General features: G+C 45.1%; 1 non-coding gene across 1 annotated transcript; it reads left to right on the forward strand.

The window, feature by feature from the left end:
* Positions 1 to 6,707: 6,707 nt before the first annotated feature.
* On the forward strand, positions 6,708 to 6,779 carry TRNAD-GUC (transfer RNA aspartic acid (anticodon GUC)). The gene has a single exon. It is a non-coding gene; the product is annotated as a tRNA-Asp (tRNA).
* Positions 6,780 to 9,021: the final 2,242 nt, after the last annotated feature.

The following is a 9,021-nucleotide window of genomic DNA, read 5'->3' on the forward strand; positions in this document are numbered from 1 at the left end:
GATACAGGTTTTTGGGGCTTTCGGGAGCGGACAAACCCACAGCTGGTCCTCGTTAGTATAGTGGTGAGTATCCCCGCCTGTCACGCGCGAGACCGGGGTTCGATTTCCCGACAGCGAGTCCTTTCTTTAGCGCTTTTGATTGCTCTGCTGGATTTCCCCCTTTGCAAATGAAACCCAAATACCGATTGTAAGAGTAAAATCCTTACTCTGCGCTTTCCAGTGGAAGGAATTGGTACAAAACGTAGTGGCTAGGTAAGTCCTTTAGTTGATTCCCTTTTGGTGACAATCCAAATTTTCAAGCAATTGTACTGGAAATAATAATGCCAAGGTCGCAGCTTCAATCCCCGTATGGTCCTGTTGCTTCTTTTCTCTCTTTTCAGCACAGTCTTAACATGAGCTGTTGCAATGTGCAAACCTTGTCCCGTACGCATGTTGCATCTGGCTAAGGAAAGCTACTGATACAGGATTTAGGGCTTTTTGGAGCACGTGCTTGCAGTTAGTCTGCGCTTTCCAGCGGAAGGAAGTTGGTACAAAACGTAGTGGCGAGGTAAGTCCTTTAGTTGATTCCCTTTTGATGACAATCTAAATTTTCAAGCAATTGTAATGGAAATAATAATGCCAAGGTCGCAGGTTCAATCCCCGTATGGTCCTGTTGCTTCTTTTCTGATACAGGATTTAGGGCTTTTTGGAGCACGTGCTTGCAGTTAGTCCTCCTTAGTATAGAGTAAACTTCTTACTCTGCGCTGTCCACCTCTGAATCTGTTGCGCATGGATAGTATTAAATACGTCTCGCAAGCCTGATTGCCTATGGCGGGAGATATGGTAAGGTGTCTCTGACTAGCACTCGTCCTCTTTTTCACAAGCTGGGGCAAGCCCGGGGGTAGAGACCCTTTACCTTTTTAACGATACAGCTTGTCCATTAGTAGCTTTTTTGATGATGACAATACAAATTTTTGGGCACTTGTACGGGAAATAATAATGGCAAGGTCGCGAGTTCCGTCCCGGTACAAGCCAGTCACTTCTATTCTCTCCTTTCAGTATAGTCTTAAAAGGTGCGAAGTTGGTACAAAATGTAGTGGCGAGGTAAGTCCTTTAGTTGATTCCCTTTTGATGACAATCCAAATTTTCAACTAATTGTACTGGAAATAATAATGCCAAGGTCGCAGGTTCAATCCCCGTATGGTCCTGTTGCTTCTTTTCTCTCTTTTCAGCACAGTCTTAACATGAGCTGTTGCAACTTGCATACCTTGTCCCATAAGCACGTTGCATCTGGCTAAGGAAAGCTACTGATACAGGATTTAGGGCTTTTTGGAGCACATGCTTGCAGTTAGTCCTCCTTAGTATAGAGTAAACTCTTTACTCTGCGCTGTCCACCTCTGAATCTGTTGCGGATGGATAGCATTAAATACGTCTCGCAAGCCTGATTGCCTATGCCGGGAGATATGGTAAGATCTCTAACTAGCACTCGTCCTCTTTTTCACAAGCTGGGGCAAGCCCGGGGGTAGAGACCCTTTACCTTTTTAACGATACAGCTTGTCCATTAGTAGCTTTTTTGATGATAACAATACAAATTTTTGGGCAATTGTACGGGAAATAATAATGGCAAGGTCGCGAGTTCCATCCCGGTACAAGCCAGTCACTTCTATTCTCTCCTTTCAGTACAGTCTTAAAAGGTGCGTGAGCTTTTGCAGTGTACAAACCTTGCACCAGACACTCTTTAAATCTGTCTAACGAAAGTCACTGATACAGGTTTTAGGGCTTTCGGGAGCAGCCGCACCCACAGCTAGTCCTCGTTAGTATAGTGGTGAGTATCCCCGCCTGTCACGCGGGAGACCGGGGTTCGATTTCACGACAGCGAGTCCTTCCTTTAGCGCTTTTGATTGCTCTGCTGGATTTCCCCCTTTGCAAATGAAACCCAAATACCGATTGTAAGAGTAAAATCCTTACTCTGCGCTTTCCAGTGGAAGGAATTGGTACAAAACGTAGTGGCTAGGTAAGTCCTTTAGTTGATTCCCTTTTGGTGACAATCCAAATTTTCAAGCAATTGTACTGGAAATAATAATGCCAAGGTCGCAGCTTCAATCCCCGTATGGTCCTGTTGCTTCTTTTCTCTCTTTTCAGCACAGTCTTAACATGAGCTGTTGCAATGTGCAAACCTTGTCCCGTACGCATGTTGCATCTGGCTAAGGAAAGCTACTGATACAGGATTTAGGGCTTTTTGGAGCACGTGCTTGCAGTTAGTCTGCGCTTTCCAGCGGAAGGAAGTTGGCACAAAACGTAGTGGCGAGGTAAGTCCTTTAGTTGATTCCCTTTTGATGACAATCCAAATTTTCAAGCAATTGTAATGGAAATAATAATGCCAAGGTCGCAGGTTCAATCCCCGTATGGTCCTGTTGGTTCTTTTCTCTCTTTTCAGCACAGTCTTAACATGAGCTGTTGCAACGTGCAAACCTTGTCCTGTACGCACGTTGCATCTGGCTAAGGTAAGCTACTGATACAGGATTTAGGGCTTTTTGGAGCACGTGCTTGCAGTTAGTCTGCGCTTTCCAGCGGAAGGAAGTTGGCACAAAACGTAGTGGCGAGGTAAGTCCTTTAGTTGATTCCCTTTTGATGACAATCCAAATTTTCAAGCAATTGTAATGGAAATATTAATGCCAAGGTCGCAGGTTCAATCCCCGTATGGTCCAGTTGGTTCTTTTCTCTCTTTTCAGCACAGTCTTAACATGAGCTGTTGCAACGTGCAAACCTTGTCCTGTACGCACGTTGCATCTGGCTAAGGTAAGCTACTGATACAGGATTTAGGGCTGTTTGGAGCACGTGCTTGCAGTTAGTCTGCGCTTTCCAGCGGAAGGATGTTGGTACAAAACGTAGTGGCAAGGTAAGTCCTTTAGTTGATTCCCTTTTGATGACAATCCAAATTTCCAAGCAATTGTACTGGAAATAATAATGGCAAGGTCGCGAGTTCCATCCCGGTACAAGCCAGTCGCTTCTATTCTCTCCTTTCAGTACAGTCTTAAAAGGTGCGTGAGCTTTTGCAGTGTACAAACCTTGCACCACACACTCTTTAAATCTAACGAAAGTCACTGATACAGCTTTTAGGGCTTTCGGGAGCAGCCGCACCCATAGCTAGTCCTCGTTAGTATAGTGGTGAGTATCCCAGCCTGTCACGCGAGAGACTGGGGTTCGATTCCCTGACGGGGAGGCCTTCCATTAGTGCTTTTGATTGCTCTGCTGGATTTCCAGCTTTGCAAATGAAACCCCAATACCGATTGTAAGAGTAAAATCCTTACTCTGCGCTTTCCAGCAGAAGGAAGTTGGTACAAAACGTCGTGGCGAGGTAAGTCATTTAGTTGATTCCCTTTTGATGACAATCCAAATTTTCAAGCAATTGTACTGGAAATAATAATGCCAAGGTCGCAGGTTCAATCCCCGTATGGTCCTGTTGCTTCTTTTCTCTCTTTTCAGCACAGTCTTAACATGAGCTGTTGCAACTTGCAAACCTTGTCCCATACGCACATTGCATCTGGCTAAGGAAAGCTACTGATACAGGATTTAGGGCTGTTTGGAGCACGTGCTTGCAGTTAGTCTGCGCTTTCCAGCGGAAGGATGTTGGTACAAAACGTAGTGGCAAGGTAAGTCCTTTAGTTGATTCCCTTTTGATGACAATCCAAATTTCCAAGCAATTGTAATGGAAATAATAATGGCAAGGTCGCGAGTTCCATCCCGGTACAAGCCAGTCGCTTCTATTCTCTCCTTTCAGTACAGTCTTAAAAGGTGCGTGAGCTTTTGCAGTGTACAAACCTTGCACCACACACTCTTTAAATCTAACGAAAGTCACTGATACAGCTTTTAGGGCTTTCAGGAGCAATTGCACCCACAGTTAGTATAGTGGTGAGTATCCCTGCCTGTCACGCGAGAGACCGGGGTTCGATTCCTTTCTTGATGATGACAATACAAATTTTTGGGCAATTGTACGGGAAATAATAATGGCAAGGTCGCGAGTTCCATCCCGGTACAAGCCAGTCACTTCTATTCTCTCCTTTCAGTACAGTCTTAAAAGGTGCGTGAGCTTTTGCAGTGTACAAACCTTGCACCAGACACTCTTTAAATCTGTCTAACGAAAGTCACTGATACAGGTTTTAGGGCTTTCAGGAGCAGCCGCACCCACAGCTAGTCCTCGTTAGTATAGTGGTGAGTATCCCCGCCTGTCACGCGGGAGACCGGGGTTTGATTCCCTGACGGGGAGGCCTTCCATTAGTGCTTTTGATTGCTCTGCTGGATTTCCAGCTTTGCAAATGAAACCCCAATACCGATTGTAAGAGTAAAATCCTTACTCTGCGCTTTCCAGCAGAAGGAAGTTGGTACAAAACGTCGTGGCGAGGTAAGTCATTTAGATGATTCCCTTTTGATGACAATCCAAATTTTCAAGCAATTGTACTGGAAATAATAATGGCAAGGTCGCAGGTTCAATCCCCGTATGGTCCTGTTGCTTCTTTTCTCTCTTTTCAGCACAGTCTTAACATGAGCTGTTGCAACTTGCAAACCTTGTCCCATACGCACGTTGCATCTGGCTAAGGAAAGCTACTGCAACAGGATTTAGGGCTTTTTGGAGCACGTGCTTGCACTTAGTCCTCCTTAGTATAGAGTAAACTTCTTACTCTGCGCTGTCCACCTCTGAATCTGTTGCGGATGGATAGTAATAAATACGTCTCGCAAGCCTGATTGCCTATGGCGGGAGATATGGTAAGATCTCTCTGACTAGCACTTGTCCTCTTTTTCACAAGCTGGGTCTTGCAAGCCTGATTGCCTATGGCGGGAGATATGGTAAGGTCTCTCTGACTAGAACTCGTCCTCTTTTTCACAAGCTGGGGCAAGCCCGGGGGTAGAGACCCTTTACCTTTTTAACGATACAGCTTGTCCATTAGTAGCTTTTTTGATGATGACAATACAAATTTTTGGGCAATTGTACGGGAAATAATAATGGCAAGGTCGCGAGTTCCATCCCGGTACAAGCCAGTCACTTCTATTCTCTCCTTTCAGTACAGTCTTAAAAGGTGCGAAGTTGGTACAAAACGTAGTGGCGAGGTAAGTCCTTTAGTTGATTCCCTTTTGATGACAATCCAAATTTTCAAGCAATTGTACTGGAAATAATAATGGCAAGGTCGCGAGTTCCATCCCGGTACAAGCCAGTCGCTTCTATTCTCTCCTTTCAGTACAGTCTTAAAAGGTGCGTGAGCTTTTGCAGTGTACAAACCTTGCGCAACACACTCTTTAAATCTAACGAAAGTCACTGATACAGCTTTTAGGGCTTTCAGGAGCCATTGCACGCACCGCTTGTCCTCGTTAGTATAGTGGAGAGTATCCCCGCCTGTCACGCGGGAGACCGGGGTTCGATTCTCAGACGTGGAGGCTTTCTTTTAGCGCTTTTGATTGCTCTGGTGGAGTTCCACCTTTGCAAATGAAACCCCAACACCAATTGTAAGAGTAAAATAATTACTCTGCGCTTTCCAGTGGAAGGAAGTTGGTACAAAACGTAGTGGCGAGGTAAGTCCTTTAGTTGATTCCCTTTTGATGACAATCCAAATTTTCAAGCAATTGTACTGGAAATAATAATGGCAAGGTCGCGAGTTCCATCCTGGTACAAGCCAGTCGCTTCTATTCTCTCCTTTCAGTACAGTCTTAAAAGGTGCGTGAGCTTTTGCAGTGTACAAACCTTGCACCACACACTCTTTAAATCTAACGAAAGTCACTGATACAGCTTTTAGGGCTTTCAGGAGCCATCACACGCACCGCTAGTCCTCGTTAGTATAGTGGTGAGTATCCTCGCCTGTCACGCGAGAGACAGGGGCTCGATTCCCCGACGAGGAGGCTTTCTTTTAGCGCTTTTGATTGCTCTGCTGGAGTTCCACCTTTGCAAATGAAACCCCAACACCGATTGTAAGAGTAAAATAATTACTCTGCGCTTTCCAGCGGAAGGAAGTTGGTACAAAACGTAGTGGCGAGGTAAGTCCTTTAGTTGTTTCCCTTTTGATGACAATGCAAATTTTCAAGCAATTGTACTGGAAATAATAATGCCAAGGTCGCAGGTTCAATCCCCGTATGGTCCTGTTGGTTCTTTTCTCTCTTTTCAGCACAGTCTTAACATGAGCTGTTGCAACGTGCAAACCTTGTCCCGTACGCACATTGCATCTGGCTAAGGAAAGCTACTGATACAGGATTTAGGGCTTTTTGGAGCACGTGCTTGCAGTTAGTCCTCCTTAGTATAGAGTAAACTTCTTACTCTGCGCTGTCCACCTCTGAATCTGTTGCGGATGGATAGCATTAAATACGTCTCGCAAGCCTGATTGCCTATGCCGGGAGATATGGTAAGATCTCTAACTAGCACTCGTCCTCTTTTTCACAAGCTGGGGCAAGCCCGGGGGTAGAGACCCTTTACCTTTTTAACGATACAGCTTGTCCATTAGTAGCTTTTTTGATGATGACAATACAAATTTTTGGGCAATTGTACGGGAAATAATAATGGCAAGGTCGCGAGTTCCATCCCGGTACAAGCCAGTCACTTCTATTCTCTCCTTTCAATACAGTCTTAAAATGTGCGTGAGCTTTTGCAGTGTACAAACCTTGCACCAGACACTCTTTAAATCTGTCTAACGAAAGTCACTGATACAGGTTTTAGGGCTTTCGGGAGCAGGCGCACCCATAGCTAGTCCTCGTTAGTATAGTGGTGAGTATCCCCGCCTGTCACGCGGGAGACCGGGGTTCGATTCCCTGACGGGGAGGCCTTCCATTAGTGCTTTTGATTGCTCTGCTGGATTTCCAGCTTTGCAAATGAAACCCTAATACCGATTGTAAGAGTAAAATCCTTACTCTGCGCTTTCCAGCAGAAGGAAGTTGGTACAAAACGTCGTGGCGAGGTAAGTCCTTTAGTTGATTCCCTTTTGATGACAATCCAAATTTCCAAGCAATTGTACTGGAAATAATAATGCCAAAGTCGCAGGTTCAATCCCCGTATGGTCCTGTTGGTTCTTTTCTCTCTTTTCAGCACAATCTTAACGTGAGCTGTTGCAACGTGCAAACCTTGTCCCGTACGCACGTTGCATCTGGCTAAGGAAAGCTACTGCAACAGGATTTAGGGCTTTTTGGAGCACGTGCTTGCACTTAGTCCTCCTTAGTATAGAGTAAACTTCTTACTCTGCGCGGTCCACCTCTGAATCTGTTGCGGATGGATAGTAATAAATACGTCTCGCAAGCCTGATTGCCTATGGCGGGAGATATGGTAAGGTCTCTCTGACTAGCACTCATCCTCTTTTTCACAAGCTGGGGCAAGCCCGGGGGTAGAGACTCTTTACCTTTTTAACGATACAGCTTGTCCATTAGTAGCTTTTTTGATGATGACAATACAAATTTTTAGGCAATTGTACGGGAAATAATAATGGCAAGGTCGCGAGTTCCATCCCGGTACAAGCCAGTCACTTCTATTCTCTCCTTTCAGTACAGTCTTAAAAGGTGCGAAATTGGTACAAAACGTAGTGGCGAGGTAAGTCCTTTAGTTGATTCCCTTTTGATGACAATCCAAATTTTCAAGCAATTGTACTGGAAATAATAATGGCAAGGTCGCGAGTTACATCCTGGTACAAGCCAGTCGCTTCTATTCTCTCCTTTCAGTACAGTCTTAAAAGGTGCGTGAGCTTTTGCAGTGTACAAACCTTGCACCACACACTCTTTAAATCTAACGAAAGTCACTGATACAGCTTTTAGGGCTTTCAGGAGCAATTGCACCCACAGCTAGTCCTCGTTAGTATAGTGGTGAGTATCCCCGCCTGTCACGCGGGAGACCGGGGTTCGATTCCCCGTCGTGGAGGCTCTCTTTTAGCGCTTTTGATTGCTCTGCTGGAGTTCCACCTTTGCAAATGAAACCCAAATACCGATTGTAAGAGTAAAATCCTTACTCTGCGCTTTCCAGCGGAAGGAAGTTGGTACAAAACGTAGTGGCGAGGTAAGTCCTTTAGTTGATTCCCTTTTGATGACAATCCAAATTTTCAAGCAATTGTACTGGAAATAATAATGCCAAGGTCGCAGGTTCAATCCCCATATGGTCCTGTTGCTTCTTTTCTCTCTTTTCCGCACAGTCTTAACATGAGCTGTTGCAACGTGCAAACCTTGTCCCGTACGCACGTTGCATCTGGCTAAGGAAAGCTACTGATACAGGATTTAGGGCTTTTTGGAGCACGTGCTTGCAGTTAGTCCTCCTTAGTATAGAGTAAACTTCTTACTCTGCGCTGTCCACCTCTGAATCTGTTGCGGATGGATAGCATTAAATACGTCTCGCAAGCCTGATTGCCTATGCCGGGAGATATGTTAAGATCTCTAACTAGCACTCGTCCTCTTTTTCACAAGCTGGGGCAAGCCCGGGGGTAGAGACCCTTTACCTTTTTAACGATACAGCTTGTCCATTAGTAGCTTTTTTGATGATGACAATACAAATTTTTGGGCAATTGTACGGGAAATAATAATGGCAAGGTCGCGAGTTCCATCCCGGTACAAGCCAGTCACTTCTATTCTCTCCTTTCAATACAGTCTTAAAATGTGCGTGAGCTTTTGCAGTGTACAAACCTTGCACCAGACACTCTTTAAATCTAACGAAAGTCACTGATACAGCTTTTAGGGCTTTCGGGAGCAGCCACACCCACAGCTAGTCCTCGTTAGTATAGTGGTGAGTATCCCCGCCTGTCACGCGGGAGACCGGGGCTCGATTCCCTGACGGGGAGGCCTTCCAGTAGTGCTTTTGATTGCTCTGCTGGATTTCCACCTTTGCAAATGAAACCCCAATACCCATTGTAAGAGTAAAATCCTTACTCTGCGCTTTCCAGCGGAAGGAAGTTGGTACAAAACGTAGTGGCGAGGTAAGTACTTTAGTTGATTCCCTTTTGATGACAATTACATGATTTTGCTATTTACATGACGAAAAGTCATGATTTTATTAAAGACACGGAGGCGAGTATTGCTTAACTCTTTCTTTAC

This window comes from Sceloporus occidentalis, unplaced genomic scaffold, assembly GCF_023333645.1.
Source record: "Sceloporus occidentalis isolate IW3139 unplaced genomic scaffold, rSceOcc1.0.p SCAF_22, whole genome shotgun sequence".
NCBI classification, from domain to species: Eukaryota; Metazoa; Chordata; class Lepidosauria; order Squamata; family Phrynosomatidae; genus Sceloporus; species Sceloporus occidentalis.